This window comes from Stenella coeruleoalba (genome assembly GCF_951394435.1).
Source record: "Stenella coeruleoalba genome assembly, chromosome: 6".
In the NCBI taxonomy this organism is placed as follows: Eukaryota; Metazoa; Chordata; class Mammalia; order Artiodactyla; family Delphinidae; genus Stenella; species Stenella coeruleoalba.
The window spans coordinates 70943995-70964930 of record NC_137151.1 but is presented as its reverse complement, the minus strand read 5'-3'; the positions used below and the strand labels follow the sequence as shown (position 1 = coordinate 70964930).

Sequence of the window (20936 nt, the reverse complement as noted above, 5' to 3'; positions counted from 1 at the left end):
GAGCATCTGTATTCCTGCATCCCAGACAAATAGCTCTGCCTGACAACCACTGAAGTCCAGGGTCAACTTGAGATGGATTGCACCAACAGAATTGGAATAAACCTAAAGAGACGCCTTCCCAGCAACCCACCAAACCCAAATCAACGCCCCAGAAATTTGTACCTTTCCTCGTTTGGTTGTTCTCCTGCAACATTAAGAGGACATCTAGTCTTTTGCCAGAAGGGATTTGTCCTTTTTATCTAGTCAGGAGAGTGCTTCAGCTATTTGCATTTCTGAATTGCTTAGCTGCCCAAGCATGCTCTGTGTGTGCTGTTTGAAATGTGTCATTGAGGCACGTGACTGCTGTTCTCAAGCTGATGTTGGACTTTCTCCAACAAATATGGATTATGTTAAAGTCGGTTCTGAATTGACGAGGATATGTTAATAACTCCCAGATGGGCATCTCTGTGCTCTCCAGCAGGGAAATGCAAGCAGTCTATGGCAGGAGCAAGTGTTTGGCAGGTCCATCATTCCGTCATTAAAGGCCACATTATTACTTACAACTGTGCTTGCATGACAATGGCTGCTATGAGCCCAGCCTCAGAGTCATCAGCACTAGGAATGTGCTTCTAGGTAAATTGTTTTCCAGGTGGGGAAAAATATTTTATATGAAATCTCCCTCTTCCTAGCCCCAAATAAGATATTGTGAATGAGTCAAGAGGCAGGGTAGCGGGGGGGGGGGCCGTCTATGTTAGTTCTTGGAGACCCAGGACAAGGCAAAGATATATAGCCAGGGATATATGTCTAAGAACCCTTGTGCAGAACAGCCCTTGCTCAATGAAGCAGCTTTTCTCAGTGGCTGTCCTGAGCTGTGTCCTTCAGTGCAGACTTCCTGTCCTAGCAAGTTCCAGCTGAAAAAATTAATTATATTAGAGTTGTTTGCATTGTGGGCGCAGCTTCCATTAATGGCATATTTTCTTTGTCTTTGATTCTTAAGCTATAGGATATGATTGTTTTACAATTTTTTTGAAAAGGAAATAAAAAAGGTGCATCTTCTGTAATCGTATTTCTAGTCAAGAAAGAAACAGTATATTTGATGTTAAATACCCGTGTGACAGCTATTACCTAGGAGTATGCAATCATGGACTATGTGGCTCTTACAGTTAGTTGTGATGAAGTTGGATATTAAGATGAAAGGGAATAATTTGACAGAAAAAGAATCATTTTGGTGACTGTGTAGGTACTGCTACAGATTTGCCATATTTCAAAGTGGTGAGAGGCAACAGGGTCTCCATTTGCAGAGTAAATGCTGCATGTGCATTTCTTTCACTTAGGATATAAAGTAATGTTTTATCCCAATGTATATGTTGTGGTGAGAATGACCAAGAACGATAAAAAGTAATTGAAAACATTCAGTTGCAGATGATACGCTTTCGCCTTTGCTCTAGGTCCCTATTTCAATAACAAGTAATCCAGCCACAGCAAGTCCCCTTGCTTTCCAGTCAGGTATTTTATGATGTCATTTCACCTGATAGGCATATCTATATGTTCTCTTTTCCATTTAAAAGTATAAAACCACATCTGCCAATGACATAAGGAGGAACCATTTAGGATTTCATTTTTTACAAGGCAGCAGCACTAAATGCCATTGATTCCCAGCATGCCCTGGTACATTTTTAATGCTAACGGTCGGGATTTTAACATTTCATTATAAGTCATTAAAAAATATCTTAAGATCAGCAAAAGATTTCACAGAGCTTCTGCATTGAGCCTGCCTGAAGAGGGTTTGTATGGGTGTGGGACTGTGAAAGTTAACAATTTGGATATCCCAAAAGGGTGGAGGAAAGATAATCTAGCTCACAAGGTTTACCGTAAGGCATGGCCACAGAGCTCCCTGAAGGCTGCTGTCTCCAGACCATTTTTGCCATCACCTGCATGCAACCTACCACAGTCCTTTAGAAGTGTCATACTTCCTTATCTGTGAATATCATGAAGTCTAAGAGTTCACACAACCCTGAAAGATTGTGTATTTATTGAATATGTCTTCGACTTACCCTAACATTGAGGAATGTAAAAGACAGCCCAGTGGATTTGGATCCACCAACCCCAATGTACAAGGTACCCCTCCTTGCCTGAACTGGCCCAAGCAACATAAAAGGGGGAAATTGGTGCTTAAAAGATACTATTAGTTTATTGACCCTGGGTATTAAGACTTCAAATGTACTTTTGTATTGTTAATATTTCATTAAAGAACCTCAATTAATGAATTTCTGTTTGTAGAAAGTTTGGGGAGTTGGCAGGTACAATAAAAATAGAAGAGACTCTATTTTAGTGGCCATTAAGTTGAAACTTCCTGAGATACTATAAAACCCCAATTAGTTCGCTGAATATCACCAGGGGTTCATCATTGTCATTAGGTATTAATTAGGCAGCTACAGAGTGCTAGATTCTCTGCAAAATTCACAAAAGCTACTGTTGCTGTTTGGGGGAAACTTACACTTCCAGGGGTGGTGGTCTTTGTTGTTGCTACGTTACCATTTGTAATGAACATTTGTGGAATGAAGGACTTGGTATTATGAAAGAGCTTTACAGTTTCTGTAGCCTCAATAGCTCATAGCACACAATGTTACATTTACAGGAAAGGAAACCAACTTAGAAAGAGGTTATGTGGCTGAGCTGGCATTGCCGTCAAGACTTTTTGATACCCTTTTAAATGTTATGTCACCTTTGACAGAACATACTCTGACAACTCAAAACGGTATAAAATAGGAGAGTTTGAGAGGAGAGACCCTTGTGTAAAAGCACCAGCGGTATTAGTCAGAGATCATCAACACAGGCGAAGGGGCAAGTTTTCTGATTTTTCCTTCTCTACCCTTTACCATATAGGACAATATTCTTCTCATAATGGCACTCAACTTTCTGGATTGTTAAGAAGAAGCTTATAAGGGCAATTGAAAATAATACGGGCATTTTAATATTGTGGCACTTAATGCTACATAAAACCTTTGTTTCCTCCAGGTTTATTGAGCTGGTGTATTAGATTTCCTGCTGTATGAGCAGGAAGATTATGGTGGCTTAGGTCTAAGTATACTTTGGGGAGGCATTTTCTATTTTCTCTATAAATAGTCTTTCTAAAACAACACAGTTGTGTAACTATTAATGTTTACATTGCATTATACATCTTCCACAGTTTGCTATGCATAGTGTGTAGAGTATGGTAACCAGAGGAAATTTTTTGTCTATGAAATAATCTGAGAATTGTCATTATCAAAGTAAATCTATTTTACTTATTATTTCATCAGTAGGATTTTCATACTTTGGTGTTGCATTACGGTGTTATGTTATTACGTCTGTAAACTTCTAGGGGCTAGAATTTATACATGTATATGCACACATCCACATGTATGCATGTACATGTCATGTTTTGAAATAACAGCTATAGCAGAACTGAAAGACTAACTTTAAAATGGAAATAATGTAATTTAGGTGAATCCAAAAAGGGGAGAAAACTTGGAAAATCTTGGTTTCAACTGTATGGTTTTTACAGATAAAAAATTTGATGAAGAGGGCTATCGTTCAGAGCATGCATCAAAGCTTATTTTTCATACTGAAATAATTTCTCAGGCTTAATGAAACTAACCAAATCATTAATTCCCTTTTTAAATGTGCAGAATAATTCTCACAAGTGCATGGGAAATTGTAGCCCTGCAAAAGTACAGCACAGATTTCAACTTAGGTTGTACTTTTGTTCCTTTTCCTGGGGAAACATAACCAATGGTGAAATTGCACTGCTTTGTATGAGTAATTTAATGAGCAATTTCTTCAGAATTTTTATGAAAAGGGCCCCAGACCCAGCACTACAGGTCCTCCCAGAGCCCCTTTTCCTTCCATACATAAATAGCCGGTTTCTTTATGTTCAAAAACATAGCATGAGAGAAACCAATGTTGAGGGTTGTTACATCGAAAGAAATGAAAGATTATCTTCTCCAAGCAGCAGAAATTAGATGTATTGGGCCTACCTTTGAATCACTCTTAGCTTCAGATAGAACATGATGTACGGGTAATCTGCAATTTGCTAGGGGCATTGTTAGCATGCTTTGCCTCCGGGGTAGGATTTTAACCAGGCCTCCAGCAGCTGTGTGTTTGGCATCTCAGCCGCATTAGGTATACAGAACCCCCCTGCTATTATCCTGGTGAAACCTGTGCCAAGGCCCCTGGTGACACAATAGAGGTATTAGGTCAGATGAGTTACATTAAGTGGCAAGTGATAAATTCAAGATGACAATTCAAAACAGCAGTGTTTCTTCTAGTAATTAATTCCAGTGGTGCCTGAGGCGGAGCTTGGTTGCTGCCACTGGTGTGGCAATGCTGCGTAGCTAATGAGAAAACATTACAGCGAGGATTAGGGGCCTGTGCATTCTGGCAGGCTGAGGTCACTATGATTAGGAAATATTAACACAGACTTACTGTGATAAACCATATACACCCAGGAAATTTAATTTTTTTTTTTCATGTAAAAACTGGTAAACACTATACAGTGTAATGATTCACTAAGTGGGCTGTGGAGAGGGGTGAGGCATTCCACCCTGGGTCTGGGGCAGCCCCTCAAAGGCTATTGGGATGGCGACAAAAGGGCTTGCCAGAGCCACTGGCCCTTTTTTCTTCTGTCTGTGGACATAATGTCTTTGGCACATAGGGATACTATAAAATGTTAGGCCTCTTTTACTTTTCTAAATGTGACTTAATCAAGACCTTTTGTTATGTGACTCATCCTCCTTGCTTAAGAAATGACTGCACCGGTTGTATGGTGGTCTTGTCAAGCAGTGGACAAGGTGTTTACCTCCTCTTGCTAAGTCCTCAACAAGGGTACCTTTGATTTCATAGTGCTATCAAGTTTTCAGAGGGCTTGCTCACATTTATTCTCAGTGCCAAACCATCCTGTGACCTATGTAGAAGAAGTGGTGCTACTCCAATCGGATAAATGAGAAACTTGAGGCCAGAGTAGTCAAGGGAATGGGTCGAGGTCACACAGTCAGGTGGCCCATGTTGGGCCTAGAACTCAGCACAAAACACCTAGGATGTTGCTTATCTGAATATCTTATAGAGAAGGATGCAGAGCCAACAGTCAAAGCTGTTTCCTCTAAGATTCCCAAGGACTGTTCTGCTGGGCATCCTTTTGTGCATATACACATATGTGTGCATGAGCATACCTACATGCACACACACATACACACACACATACACACACACACACACAAAATGGGAGCTCATTCCTAGTGAAGGACTTTTAGTTTGAGCAACTACAGATGTCTTGCCGTGTATTGGATATATGGCCTATAAAATACCTATTAAACACTTCGCCTTTGGCACTGAAAAATGAACTGCTTCTAGAGGTAAGACTGTTTCCTTATCACCTGCCATAAATTGGCTCTGGTGCTTGATACTCAAGTTCAGTATATGCTCTGTCCCATACGTATGTGTGTGAGTGAAGGGAGATGAGTAGAAAGGCCATTAGCAACACGTGTTCTCTGAAATGTTGAAGTGCTACCAGACACTCACTTACATCTTTATGTCCTGAGCTTCTTAGTTTATTAAGAAGTCGATTACATTTTAGAGAAAATAAGAAAAACTATAAATACAGTATATTTTCTTGTTTTTCTGAATTCTGTATAACAGATGATATTGATCTTGCATTAATGACAATGAAATTTAGCTAGTTCCATTTTCTGAAATTGTAGAAATAATGGAGTGAGCTCTTACTCCATGATAGTAGAAGAGGGGAGGCTCAGTTTCAGCAAAGGAACAATTAAAAACCACTCATATTGTCTATGTAACTCTTGTCACTTTGTGTATGAGAAACAGGAAAAGTCAATATTTAGCAAGTAAATCTAGCATTTCTTTACATGTTTTGAGCTGATGATTTGAAAAAGCACCAAAGAGTTTCTATAAAACGTTTTCTTAACTCTGTAATTGAAGTGAGCAAAAATGAAACTCTTATGAAAATAAGAGGCCCACGTTACTAAAGGAGCAGGTAGAATGGCCAACCCCGATCCCTGGATCATCCACAGCAGCCACGAGTGAATAAACTAATGTGTGATGAAAGGCAATGAATTTGAGTGAACTCGAATGGTTTTCATCTTAATTTTTATATTTTAACCTTGAAATAGTCCAGTCTTTTTGCTTACTTAAGTTTCCGTAGTTGAACAAGAGCATTATGCAAATCATTTTCTGGAGACTAAAAATCTATTGAGAAAAAAAAAAAACTTCAGAAATGTGTAGGAATTCATAGTTCAAAAACATGACCCTAAATTGGCTTCCATTTTAGGTAAGGAAAGAAGACTGTATTTCCTTTCTAAGTGCTTAAAATTATATTTTGTTCAATTTATATCATACTGTTTAATGATCTAACTTCATCTGTAAGTTCACAGTTAAGAATTTAAAATATTCCTTTAGTAAAGAGGAAAGGAAATTCACATGTCAGGCTTTGGATGGGATGTTCTTTTTTCCCAAAGACAAGTCAGAAAATAAAAAGTTTCTAATGTTTTGAAGCTTGTCACATGTCCAAATCACTAGACAGGTTTTACTACTTAAAACAGTGCCAAATCTTACATAGAAAAAGGTTCTAGAACAAAACTGTTATTTCATCTGGATTCAAACCTGCTCTCGCCTTCTGTCTAATCATCTTTTTTTTAATTAGGCACTTGGATATTCCATGCAAACCTGAAACCTATCAGAAACCAGGCAATTTCTTCTTTGTTTCTGCCAAGCTTCAAGTTTCTTAGAGTCTCATATTTTAAAATATTTTCTGTTGTGCTATGAAAGGAAGAGCACTGTACTGGAAGCCCAAAAATCTAGGTTCCAGTTCTGGCCCTACCTCTGACTCACTGTATGAACTGTAGGCCTCAGTTTTCTCATCTGTGAAATGAGAGAGAAGGTTTCCAAACTTGTCCTCAGTCATATCATATGCACTTAGAAGACTTTCTTTTTAAAAACTTATTTAGAGAGTATTTAAATTATATAAGTAATTTGTGCTTGTTTTAAGAAGTCAAGCAAAATGGACATATAAAGAAAAAATTTGGTAATGTTCCACCCTCTTCTGACTTAAACAAAATAGAAGTTTATTTCTCTCTCACCTAAAAGATGTCCAGAGGTAGGATGTCCAGGGCTGGTGTAGTGGCTGCAGGGTGTCATCAGGAACTCAGGCTCTGTCTCTCTGTTCCACTATCCTAGTTCATAGCTGCCATCTTCCAAGTCATCTCATGATTCAAAAATGGCTGTTGGCGCTCCAGCTAACAGAGACATACTGATGGCCAGAAGAAAGATGGAAGGTGGAAGAAATAAAAAAGAGGTAGGGGAATCCCTCTCATCTGACTTATCTCTCATTAAGCACACAATTTTGTCTACATCTTACTGGCTGAAACTGAATTACATGATCACAGTCATAGCAAAGGAGGCTGGAAAATGTAGTATTTTATTCTGAGTGGTAAGATGCCTGGATAACAACTAGTTATAATTCTAAAGAGGAAGGAGGGTATGGCTGAAAGGAAGGCAATTGGCAACGTCTTCACCAGTGCATATCTTTCCATACTTGTTTTTCATGCTCGTACAAACATATACAAATGTATAGAGTTTTCATCTGGTGGTTCTTTTGTGGTTGTTTATTAAAATGGATGATATTGTACACGTTTTTGTATAACTTGCTTTTTTTTCTCTGAATGTATTATCAACATCCACCAAAGTCAATGTATGGAGATTGGACTTATTCTTTTCAATAATTACGTGATATACTGTAATATGAATTTATCCTAACATATTTAACCAGTCCCCTACTGATCAAATTCAAACTTTCCCTACTGATCAACATTCAGAAAAATATTGAAGTAAATATACATATATCTTGAGCCATGTTTTCTTACATTTAAAAAATTATGAATGCCATCATATACACAAATAAATATGTACAATGTATATGCCCTGTTTATAGAAAAATAAAACAAATGCATGTGTATCCACCACTCAGTTAAGAAAAAATAATTATTATTTAAAAATTGTTTTAATTATAATTATTTTTTAAATAATTAATTTTAAAACCCATACACTATTCACACATAACATACCTCTCCTCCTTTCCAAATTATCTTGAATTTTATTATTTCTTTGCTTTTCTTTATAATTTTACTACAGATAAATATACTCTTAAAACATTATTTGGTTTTACTTGTTTTTGTCATGTGACTTTATCTTTTTTTTTTTTAATTTATTTATTTTTGTTGTGTTGGGTCTTCGTTTCTGTGCGAGGGCTTTCTCTAGTTGTGGCAAGCGGGGGCCACTCTTCATCGCGGTGCGCGGGCCTCTCACCATCGCGGCCTCTCTTGTTGCGGAGCACAGGCTCCAGACGCGCAGGCTCAGTACTTGTGGCTCACGGGCCTAGTTGCTCCGTGGCATGTGGGATCCTCCCAGACCAGGGCTTGAACCCGTGTCCCCTGCATTGGCAGGCACTCTCAACCACTGCGCCACCAGGGAAGCCCGACTTTATCTTTTTTTGCCGTACATTATTTTATGAGATTTATTGATGCTGAATGTATGTAACTATCGCTTATTAATTTTCACTTGTGTATAGTAGTAGCCCATTGTATGAATATACCACTATTTAACTTTTCCCCTGGTAATAGACATTTGTTTACATTTTTATTGCTAACACAAAAATGCTCTTTTATCAGTTCTTGTTTGTTCTTATTTTCTTGTGCATATGTGCAAGAGTTTCTCTTGGTTACATACTCTGGAATACAGTTCCTAAGTCATAGGGTATATAAGTGTATTTTTTCCCCCAAAGTATTTATCCCAAATTACACTACCACTGGCAGTGTGTAAGCATTACTGTTGTTACACATCTTTGTCAAAAGTTAGTAGTATCAGACTTAAATTTTTGCCAGGCTAGGTACAAAATTATCTGGAAGGCTTTTAAAAAGTTCTTTAGCTCTAGAGATATTGATTGAATAGGCCTGATTTGGTCATTTATGGAGGGTCCTGGCATCCATACTTTAATAAATTCCTGGTTTATTCTGATGCTCAGCCACGTATGGAACCACATGTCTAGACTGATCTTTAAGACTCCTTATAGTGTGACTATTTCCAGATTCTCTGTTGCCTTTCATTGCCCACAATGATACCACCATCTTTGCCTGGGAGTCTTTCTCGGCAGAGTTCTTTGCATTTCCATTTCTCCTTCTTTTCCACTTCCTTAGCAAATATATAAGCCCTGAATCAAGTCCTTATTATTTTGTGCCAAGATTAGAAATGACATGGAAGGTGGTTACATTCACAGACTCTGGAGTGAGTCTGGGTTCAAAAACTGTCTCTGCCACTTACTAGCGGAATAACCTTCAGTCAGTTACCTTCTCTGAGTCTCTGTGTCTTCAGTTGTAAAATGAGAATGATAATAAAAGTACCTATCACACGGGGAATGTGTAGATTAAAGGAGTTAATATATGTAAAGATCTTAAAACGGTGCCTGGCACAGGGTAAACAGTCAATGAAAGTTATATAATAATAACAATAATTATTATTGTTATAGTTCCTGTTACTTCAACTGCCTCCTGGAGGAGTATGGGGAATTTGAAAGAGAGCCTCATTGACAAGCTGTCTTCTAATTCAGCTCTCTTTACATCAGAGTGCTAAAATAATCTTCGACCAGCACTATTTCATCATATTCTCCACTGTTCAAGAATGTGCAGAGGTCCCTTTTGCATGTCTTGGGGAAATAACTTATCAAATGCTCATGGAAACATCCATGGTATGAGGCATTTGCTTCACTTGAAAGAAGCAGTTTTCCCTTTTTCTTTCTGTTCCAGTGTGGTTTGTCTTCGACAATACTTAACAAGTGTCTTGGGTAAATTGTATTAGTCAAGATTCTGGTTCAGCTGCTTTAACAAAGACCAAATAACAGTGTTTGACAAGGGAGAAGTTTACTTGTGTCTCACTTAACGCCAAGATTGTAGGCAACCTGGGAGGTGAGTGGCTACGTTTCATGAAGTTTGATCCTGGTACCGTCCCCCTTGTTGCTATACCATTCTCTAGTGCAGGGGTCAGCAAAATTTTCTATAAAGGGCCAGAGAGTAAATATTTTAGGTTTTGGGGGCTAATTGGTCTCTCTTGCAACTACTCAACTCTGCCATTGGCGCATAAAATCAGCCATAGTCAAAACATAAACGATTGGATGGTTATGTTCCAATAAAACTTTATTTATGAACACTGAAATTTGAATTTCATATAATTTTCATGGGTCACAAAATATCGTCCTTTTAATTTTTGAACCATTTAAATACATAAAAACGATCCTTAGCTTGTAAGCCATATAAAAACAGGTGGTGAATTTGGCCCATGGACCATAATTTGCTGATTCCTGTTGCAGGGAGTTGCTCTAATCTGCAAGATCAAATATAGTTCACCACCACTATACCCACAACCCAGCCCCCAAGAAATGGGGACAGAGACAGCAAATGACAATCATCTTCCTTTAAATAGAATCATAATTTGCCTACATTGCTTCTGCTCACATTCCACTGGCCAATGCACTGTCAAATGGCCATCCATAGCTAGTTGCAAGGGAGTATGGGAAATACAGTCTCTAGGTGGGCTGCCATGTGCCTAGCTAAAACTTTAGGGGTTTTAATATTAAACAGGAAAGAGGGGAGTTTGGATATTGAAGGGCAATTAGCAATCTCTGCCACAGCACTTGGGAATTGAATTGGAATAATGACAGGAAGACTAGCTCCTAGACTTGGGGTCCTTTGAGGTTTGTCTTCTTGTCATTGCCAGAAATGAGATCTATGATGCTCAGTGACTATAAAATAAGTCCCCTTCACTGTCCATGAGACACACATGGTGGTTGTAGGACTCGGGGGGAAAAGGTTGCTGGTCATCTAACTGGGAACAATCACTATAGCACATAGTATTATCAAGCCACTTGGTTGATAATTGTCATTTAACATTAAAAATGGGTGTCAAAAATCACTTCAGAAGCAAAGTCCTTTTTGGTATTGGTTTTTATCCTCCACTTACATTTTTTAAGTTAAGAATGTTGATATCTGGTAAACCTTAATATAATTATAATCCAGCATCCCTTATCTAGATGTTAACATTGAGACTGGCTACCTGACTCCCAGCCCCAGATTTTCAGCTCATGCTGGAAGAAGAAGGGCAGGAAATAGATGCCCACTGAGCCTGTTCTTCTAGTCAGGAAAATAGCTCTCTGGATAGTCTCAACCTGTAAACTTTCAATCTGACAAGAGGTAAAAATCTTTTTTTTTAGCTAGGTACACTGCTACCCTGAAAAAGCTGAGGTCCTGTTGGTAAGCAGCAGGATAGATTAGTTGTTGGATGGACAACTCACTGTCTATCCTGTCCAATTCAATTGTTAAGTTTGAAACAGATTTATTGAGCACCCTACTATGTGCGGGGCACTTCACTGAGCCCTGGGAAGGCAAAAATTAATAATATAAAAATCTGCTTTTGAGGAGGGAATAGTCTAGAAGGGAAGACAGATTAGCAAACACGTAATTATCATTTAGTATGATAATAGAAGTGTGTGTAAAGGACAGAAAGAACTGAGAGCAGGTAGTGATTGACCCTAACTTTGGGACAGTGAGAAAGAAGGTCAGAAACGAATTAGTATCAACAGAAACATTGGAAGGAGAATAGCATCATCTTTCTCCCAGAGATTAGAATCTGGTTATGAATGGAATAGCATCCCATTCTGCATGTATGTGATACGAGAATTTGATTTGATGTGAGAATGATCACATCAGCTGTGTGGGAGAGTGCACCTGTGTGTATGTGTGTGCTTTCACATGCACACATCAGCACCAGGAATTATACTGTTTCCCCCAGGGGTCTGAGGCTACCTGCCTGCAGTTGGTATTATATGTACTTACTTACCGTGGTGCAAGAGCTTCTCCCAACCACAAGGGCCATTTTCACAAGCTCTACCTTGTCAAAAAATATGATTTGTACACATATAAAAATATGCATGAACTATATATATATGTATATGCTCATTTCTCTTATTTAGTGCTCACCTGGTAAGAGGTAAAATTACATGCATTTCTTAGGGTATGGGAGACTTATAAGCCAGAAATCTCCCTTTTTATTTCTCAGATTAAAATGGCTTGGCTATTGTTACATGGCAGGATTTCATTTTTTGTTTACCCTGAATGCTGCCTGTGTTTGCATATTGGATTTAGGCATCATACACCCCCAACAGGCATTAAAAGCAAGAAGTAGAAGGCTTGGAGAATATAGAAACGCTGAGAGATGACAGGCTTTTGCTGCAGTTGGAAGCTGGGGAATAGATAATTACATCATTGTCTCTCATTCTGTTCCCACGTGGACTTGCTTAAATGTCATTTCCAACTGCAGGTTCTCACTCTTTCCTACCTCGGAAACCTTATTCAACCTGTGCTCAGATCATGAGAGCGGCACCTGGCTCAGAGTGTGCTCCGTGGGGAATTCCTATTCAGGCATCGCCGGTCTTGACCTGGCTATTGTTGTTTGTGATACTTACTGGTAAAGTTTCTCAATCAATACAACATCAGCCCGAGGAGCTCCTGGGAATGGAAGCCTGCGGCAGCGTACTTAATCTTGGAGCCAGCTTGTGCTCTCTGCTCGGCTGCTAAACTGGGTAGTTGGCCTACTTGATGTGGCATTATTGCTGCTGAGGTCAGATGTGAGCGGCTGGGTGAGTGCTGATGAATGGCTGTTTGTGATGAAGCGCCTCTCCCGCCCACCAGGAGACATTTAATAATGATAGACCATAACTGCACTCGCACAAAAATCTGTGCCGCTTGTTTGTGAGTCTTCTGGGCTGGAGGTGTAGAACGATTGGCATTATGATAGAAGGAAACTTTGAAAGTGGTATTTTTTTGGATTAAACATAGAAAGGGCAGGGGAGAAGCTTAGGAACTGTTGCAATATTTTAAATGATAGTAAATGAAGTTTTCCCTCCCTGCTCAGAGAAGGCAGCTGTTACACAACGTTCCATCACTTCACGTTGTCCTTCCTCTTCCTGTTCACCCTTTGTTTTAGCATGACTTCTAGGCAGTGTGAAAAAAATAAATGGGAAATTATTTTAATTTTGTTAAAATGGGCCATTATGATATGTTCATCATTGAGGGAGTAATTATTCAGAATGTGAAGCATGGATTTGGCAGTTAACACCCACTAAGATGAAGGAGAAATTAGTATCTAAATAATAATTGAACATAGTGTTCACCCCCATTGTTTAGAATATGACACTACGAAGCCCAAAGAATTCTAAAACCGTTGTCCTGCAGGAGGTGTCAGTGCATTATTTATCTAGCTGTTTCCTGTTCAGTCCAATCCTTTTTTTAGTAATCAAAGGAAAAATAAAAATGCTTGGAGTGACCTAAATATTGTTATAAATGAAGGCAGGTTTCTCTGTAAATAAATAGACCACGAAACATTGTCAAGAAAGTAATCAAAAATGTAACTGTTGGGTTCAGACAGAATCTACACAGAATCAGAGGGCTTCATTAAATACTTGATTACATGGCAATTATCTAATGACTAGGGGAGTGATGTTGGGCTTTTCAGAGGTGTTATTAGCTTACCAAGACCCTGGACTGTGCGTTTAGAAAAGGTCTGTGAATAATAGTTACATGTTCTGGGCAGAGCCCCCGGTTTATTCATTATTTATCCCAGGACCTAGCACAGTGCCTCATGCAAAGAAGGTCTGCTGTAAGTATGTATGGAATGAACAGAATGAGAGAGAAAATGAAATGAAGTAGAGGGTGGTTTGGGGACACACCTTCTTGGAATAGAAGAACTGATGCTCTTCCAACTCTGCAAGGTTATATTTTTCATCTCTCTAGTACTGAGGATTAGTCTATACTAATGATGTTAAACTACTAATGTTTGGTCTGAATGTGGTGAAATCATTTTTTCAAATATTTGAGGTAGATTTCAATTCACGTTTATGATTGTACCTGTTTGCATGGCAAACAGTCCTTACAAATGTGCAAAGAAAATTTAGCTTTTTCATGGCTGATCAAGTCTTTTTTATACACTCCAAACCCACTGTGTTGCCAGGGCAGAGTGGATATGGGGAACACCTCAGTCCAAATTGTTAAATTCAGTTCCAAGCAACAATTTCAATAAACTATTTAGGTATTGCAGACTTTCTGATTTTCTACCATTCTTCCTGTGCCCCTCAGGTACAGTTTTGTGGGTGTCTGGAAGGAAGGGTTTACACAGCCTCCTGGTGGTGAGAAGAGGTGTCTTTGGATGACAGGCTCAGGTCATTGTACTGCCCTCTAGTTCCTGAGAAGTGGATATTCCATGTCCTCCAAGTCTCTGGGTGTCCTGATGGCATCCAGTGCTGACCTCTGCAGTGGCTGTAAACTTGTGGTCTGTTCACTAGGCTCCATCTCTGTCTGGTGAATTGGCTCCAGCTTGATCTTATAGATTCTATGCATGCCCTGAAGCCTGGTTGCTCTTCCCATTTATTCGTAGCCCAGGCAACCTGCCCTATAGATCGTGCCTTCAGGGCTCCTCAGCTTCCACCGTGGGGATCCTTCATGTAGGATCCTTGTATTGGCACAGGCCCTCCTGTGGCACAGAAGAGATGGTGTGGGGCTCTTCCACGCACTGGCAGCTCAGGAGTGCCAACTCAGGTGCTTTCTTTGCTTGGCCAGATAGCAGCCTCCGGTTGTTGTGGAGGCATCCTGTGAGGTCATCTCCTTCCCAAGCCTCACATAAGAAGTGGAGAAAACACCTCTCTGCTTTTGGCTTTCCTGGACCTCTCTAACACACTTTCCTCCAAGACTTGGGCCCAGAACAGAGAGATACAAAAGATATATATCTCCTCCTCTTATCTCTAGCCTCCTCTTTCCCAGGAAGCCCTCAAGGCCTGCAAGATGAAAAAAATTTGTTCCCTCTTCCAGGCATAGAACTTCTCCTCCTCCTTCCCAGCTGTCATTCCCTGTGTTTCCCTGAGTCTATAATAGTGACACAGTGGGGGAGAGTACAACTAAAGGGAGGAAGGAATAATGAACAGTTTTTGAAATATTATGCCCCCAATATGTACCTCTTTGTTTCACTTCTCTCTAGTTGCAATATTTTTTCTCTACACCTCAGTAACACACAGCCAAGACAATGCTTAAACCTGAGTTTGGCATCATATGAAGTATAGTGGTTTGAATGATGGCTCCCAAAAATATATGTCCACATCCTGGAAACTGTGAATGTACTCATATCTGGAAAAGGGATCTGTGCAGATATAGTTAAGCTAATGCTCTCAAGATGAGATCATTCTGGATTACCAGGTGGACAGAGAAGACATGGAGGAGAAGGCCATGTGGAGACAGAGGCAGAGATTGGAGTGAGGCCCATAAGCAAGGAGTGCCAACAGCCAGCAGAGGCTGGAAAAGGCAAGGAATGAATCTCCCTACAGCCTCTGGAGGGATTACAGCCCTGCTGACACCTTGATTTCAAACCTCTAACCTCCAAAATGGCAAGAGGATACATTTCTGTTGCTTTAAGCCACCCAAATTGTGATAATCTGTTTCAGCAGCCACAGGAAACTAATACCTGAGGTGATATCAGATTGGTTTCCGCAGCCATAATCCTTTGGTTATGAACTTTGTGAGTGTCTAATATATACGTTCTGACTGGATTCCGTGCAATATTTCTCAGTTGCCTCCCTCTGCTATTTCATTTTTCTCAGAAATAACCCGTTTAATTTTACAAACATTTATTGAGCACTTACTAGGTGCCAAACACTAGGTGTGTTTAGGAGACAAAGATAAGTAAGACCCAGTTCTTTCCCTTCTAGAGATTATGTGCCTGTGTCTGGTAGTCTAAGAACATAGTGATATATCTTTGGTTTACTCTGGAATTGGGATTCCAAATGGGCCTCTTTTTATGCCTCTTTTTTTATCCAGCTGAGTAATTTCCATACAAATCTGAACCGAGAAATTTCAGTGTTTTTAATGCCGGCCCAGTTTTCAATCTTTCTTCCCAGGATCGTCAAATTATTCCCTGTTTTCTGACAACAACTCCCCAGAATAACAATAATAAGGACAAATATCTCTGGATAATAAGATAACCTGGGAATTAAAGCATGTACCAACATTCATTTTGCGGTGATTAGGCCGTGTTGACTGGACTAGGCTGGATAACAAGTACTAATCAATGTACACAAATGCAGATTAGAGCAATTCTGGGACTATCCATGGGAACCTTCAGAGATCACCAAGATCATTAAGTTCAAGCACAGATTTGGTCTCAGCCACATCTTTAATTTATCGAGTGCTCTGTGAGGGCTGAGTTTACATGATAAACTGCACCCTGTTGGATCTCCAGGGTGCACTTGGGACCATGGGGCAGGAATTATGGGTGTAGGTATTAGGTGCTCTATATTAACAAAAAGAAAAGAAAGCCAAAAAACTAAAGATCTAATAGTATGCCAGTGATTCTGTATCTTTTAAAAGATAGCAAGAAGCTGAGAATCTAGAACTGAGTCATTGATTCAGGCCCCCACTTTTGCTTCCAAGAGAGGAAGGATTGCACAGAAGAAGGACCTTTGGAATAAAGAAGACCTGGTTTTAAATCAGGGTTCTGAATTTACTACCACACAATTTGGGGCAAGTGACCTCTGTGCTTCAGTTTTCTCACCTGAAAAATCGAGAAACTGTTACTTAACCTTTTAGGCTTATTAAAGGATTAAAGAGTAGCATTTGTAAAATGCCTAGCACCATGCCTGGCACTTAGTGGTCAGCTGATGAGAGAAAACTGTTGTTATTATTCCCCATCTTACTTCTGTTCGTCATTTTAACTGAAGCTGCCAGGAACGAGGAGTGTCCGACTTTTACTGATGCAGGGAGTGGGGGCCTTTCTATAAGGAAAAAAAGGGGGTTAAAAAGGGAGATAAGGGTCAATTAGTCAAGAGGCATCAGAATGCACAGGCAGTCACCTGGCCTGGCCTAGGAGTCAGGACACCTGAGTTTTAGCCCAGATTCTGCCGATCTGCTAGGTGACCTGGGGGAAATAAGGTAACCCCCTGTGACTCAGTTTCCTCACCAGTTAAATGTAGGATTTGAACTAAATTAGTGTTCTTAAACACCCACCTAAGAACTTATGCTAGTCCATGATCAAGTTTTTATTGGTGTATATTAAACTAAGAAAAATAAGAACACTCAAGGCAGTTTTTCATCACACTAAGATGATCACATTCAAAGGATTACCTTTAATCTGCAATTACATCTGTCCTGACTTTTTGATGTTATAATGTCCTTGCTTTTAAGAAATGATGGGGATGGTAGATAGCAACTGCATCTTGGCAAAATACAAAACATGGCAACTTTATAACAGCCCCAAAATTGTTGGTCTGTTTTTCTTGTTTTGTTTTTTTTTAACTTATTAGACCATAAAATCCCCAGACTTGGGAACCACTGAGCTAGATGATCTCAAGTGCCTCTTATGTGTAAAACCTCTGGCCCTACATAGTACCACTAATAATATTTTTGCTCTTGGGTTGCTTGCTGGAATGAGAACTTGATCCAAGACAATGTAAAGGAGGGGTTGCAGTCATCAGGGAGGGATGACTTGAGAAGGGAGTGCAGCTTGTGTGCCAGAAGAGGGGCAGAGCTGTTGGTGGGATGGGCCACATGGGGAGAAGGGTCCTGAGATCTAGAAACTGCCATTTGGAGGTGGAGATAACTTGAGATAAGGTTCTCCACTTTTTAAAAAATGTTGCCAAGATGCAGTTGCCATCTACTATCACCGTCATTTCTCAAAAGAAAGGGCATTATAACACCAAAAAGTGAGAAAGGCATGATCTCAGAGCAAAAGACAATCTTCTGAATGTAATCAGATTAGTGATGTGAAAACCCACAACTGATGGAAAGAACTCCATCTGCCCCAGACATAGCATGGTGTCCAGATGACATGTGGGGAGGTGACCCAGGAGGGTCCAACCAGACAGTGGGACTCTGTTAAGTCAGGTGGAGAAGGTGGCAGGAAATCTCAGAGCAGGCAGCTGGGGCTATGCCAGCAGGCAGGCCTTGAGCCAGTGTCAGAGAGGTTCTGCAGCTGGATGTGATCTTCTCATTAAGAATAGGGTTCAGGGACTTGCCTCTAGTCCTGGAGAGGGACAGAGGGCTGGATGGTAAGAATAAAGCAGGGCTTTATTCCAGGAGAACTTGGGAGAAAACCTGGTTATCAAGCTGATGAATCAGGCACAGAGCTACAAGACCAAGAACCAGTTACTCAAACTGGGAGACAGGGTGAAGTTACAGTGAAGAACTGAAATGCACGTTCAGAGTGAAACTGAGCTTTGGAACTAGGGCTGCTTCAGGGTCTCAAACCTGATCAGCTTATTCAAATCATCACTGCCCATGTTCCATCCTCAGATTCTGATATCATTGTTACAGGGTTGGTCCTAGGCTTTGGCATTTTTAAAAAAGCTCCCTCAGGTGTGCAGCCAGGGTTGGGAGCCCTGGGCTACTCAAAGCCTTTGTGGAAAGGATAGGATCTGAGCTGATAGGAAAGAGCTAAGATCTGGTTAGGTCTACAGGTGAACACCAGGCTGTCCTGACTGTGGGGAAAGTAAAGGTAAAGGAGGAGAAGAGAGGCAGGTGGAGAGTAGTGAGCATGTATGCAGGAGTTGCTCCATGGCTGTCTGGATAGGAGCTCAGGGAGAAACTAGCTTGCTGAAAAATTCAGAGGTCTTTGCTATTCACTGGTATAAGCTAACACCCCCGTTGGGGAGCACTGGCTGAGCAAATATAGCTTTGTGTGTGTTAATTGCTTCAGTAGATGTAAGAAGCATGACAGGTATTCACTCAAGCAGAAAGAGAGCAGAATTTCTCAGATATCTTCCACTCATTTTATTCAAAATTGAAAGGATATTCTGCTGTCAGCTAGGGCATTCTGCTCTGCACAGGAAACCCAAAACCTTTATCACCCGCCAGAAGGTCTCAAGCTGGAAACCTGAAGAAATAGGTGTAGCACTGGTCATTTCTACTGTTAAAAGTCCAAGGTTGAATTTTGGTTTGAAACCATAACAATAAAAAGGTCAGATGGACTTCTTTTTTGCTTTGGTAGTTTGCCAAGTAAAGGAAAAACACCCCAGAGACCATTAGAAGAGCTTGAGAACCTTTTGGTGGGAAATGTATGATATCAATTAACAAAAATAATAACAATAACATTTGCTGAGTGCTTACTGTCTGCTCAAGCTGTTATAACAAAATGCCACAGATTGGGTAGCTTAATCAACAAAAATGTGTTGTTCATAGTTCTGGAGGATGGGAAGTCTAAGATCAAGGTGCCTGCACATTTGGTTTCTGGTGAGAGCTTTCTTCCTGGCTTATAGATGCTGCCTTCTCGCTGTGTCCTTATAAGGCAGAAAGAGAGAGAATCAATTCACTGATGTCTCTTCTTGTAAGGACGCTAATCCCATCAGATCAGGGCCCCACCCTTATGACCTCCTTTAATTTTAATTACTTCCTTATAGACCCTATCTCCAAATATAGTCACACTGGGGATTAGGGCTTCAACATGAGTTTTTTGGGGTGGCGCAATTCAGTCTATAGCACTTACTATGTGCCAACATTTTTAAAAGAACTTTATACATGTTAAATAATCCTCACAATCCTATGAGAAAGATACTCTAATTATCCCTATTTTACAGGAAAGGAAAGGGATGCTCAGAGAAGTTAAGCAACCTGCCCAAGGTCACATAGCTGTCAGTAATCTCTTTGAAATATCATGTATATGAAGAAATGAAGAGGCATAAACACCGCTAATACTTCCCCTGATCCTTGTAGAACATGTCCTCTTGGTTATGTCAAATTCCTTGAGGACCCTAAGCAGCTAATGAGCTCTGACACCCATGATTAGAGAGCTGTATTGGAAATATTTGTTACTTATACCCTCTTTCTTTACAGTGAACCAAAAGCTCAATTCAAAAGTACAATCTCACATTTGTTTGTAATACCATTAGGTCAGTTCTACTTCATTCAGATATTTAACCAATATTTTTTAAAACTTACACTTATTATCAAGCATTCAGACCTGTTTTCTCAAAGAGTTTAAGTGAGGAAGCCAGACATATTTATAAATAATTACAATACAGTGTAATGTGTTGTACATTGATACATGCAAACAACACAATGATAATTATAATTATAAATATCAAGTGTACCAAGAAATGAAGATATGGAAGCACTGCTAGCACTTTCCCTCATCCTTGTAGAACAAATCCTCTTGGTTATGCCAAACTCCCTGAGGGCTCTAAACAGCTAATGAGCTCTGACACCCATGATTAGGTTACCTAGACCTTGTACTTCCCCCAGTAAGTCCTCTTACATTAACAACCAAAACATATGATAATCTTATCATGTGCCTGGAATTGTGCTTAGTGCTTCCAATATGATATATTCTCGCTGAACTCCTGGGAGTTAAGAAGTATTATCATTTCCATTTTTGAAAAGAAATCTGAGACTTAGATTAAGTAGCCTATTCAAGGACACATTGCTAAGTGAGTTCAGATCAAAGCCAAGAGTCGAACTGAGGCTTAACCCAAGGCAATCTGATTCTTGAATGCCCACTCAAAAGCCTCACAACATCCTCGGGTGTGCTCCATGCCAAGGAGTGATCATAGAAAATTCTGATCATCAAATTTTGGTAATTTCAGTACTCCATCAATTTCCTGGAGCAGTAACAGGGAAGGGATGGGTGGTTGTCTCACACACCTATGTCTAAATTACTTTTAATTGTTTTGTCATTTTTAGCTTGAGTACAAATGGGAATTTTTGTGATGAAAATTATCTTGTGCATACTATTTCTGATAATTCTCATGCTTTTTGTGAAACCCCCTTTTGTATGCTTTATATTTTCAGATTATAAAAAAATAATTCCTTACAAATATTCCTTACATT

The 20936-nt window shown here is 39.8% G+C and overlaps 1 protein-coding gene across 1 annotated transcript in view; it reads left to right on the top strand.

The window, feature by feature from the left end:
- The window catches only part of LOC307188263 (U3 small nucleolar RNA-associated protein 14 homolog A-like), a 521128-nt gene that overhangs the window by 238879 nt on the left and 261313 nt on the right, over window positions 1-20936 (top strand).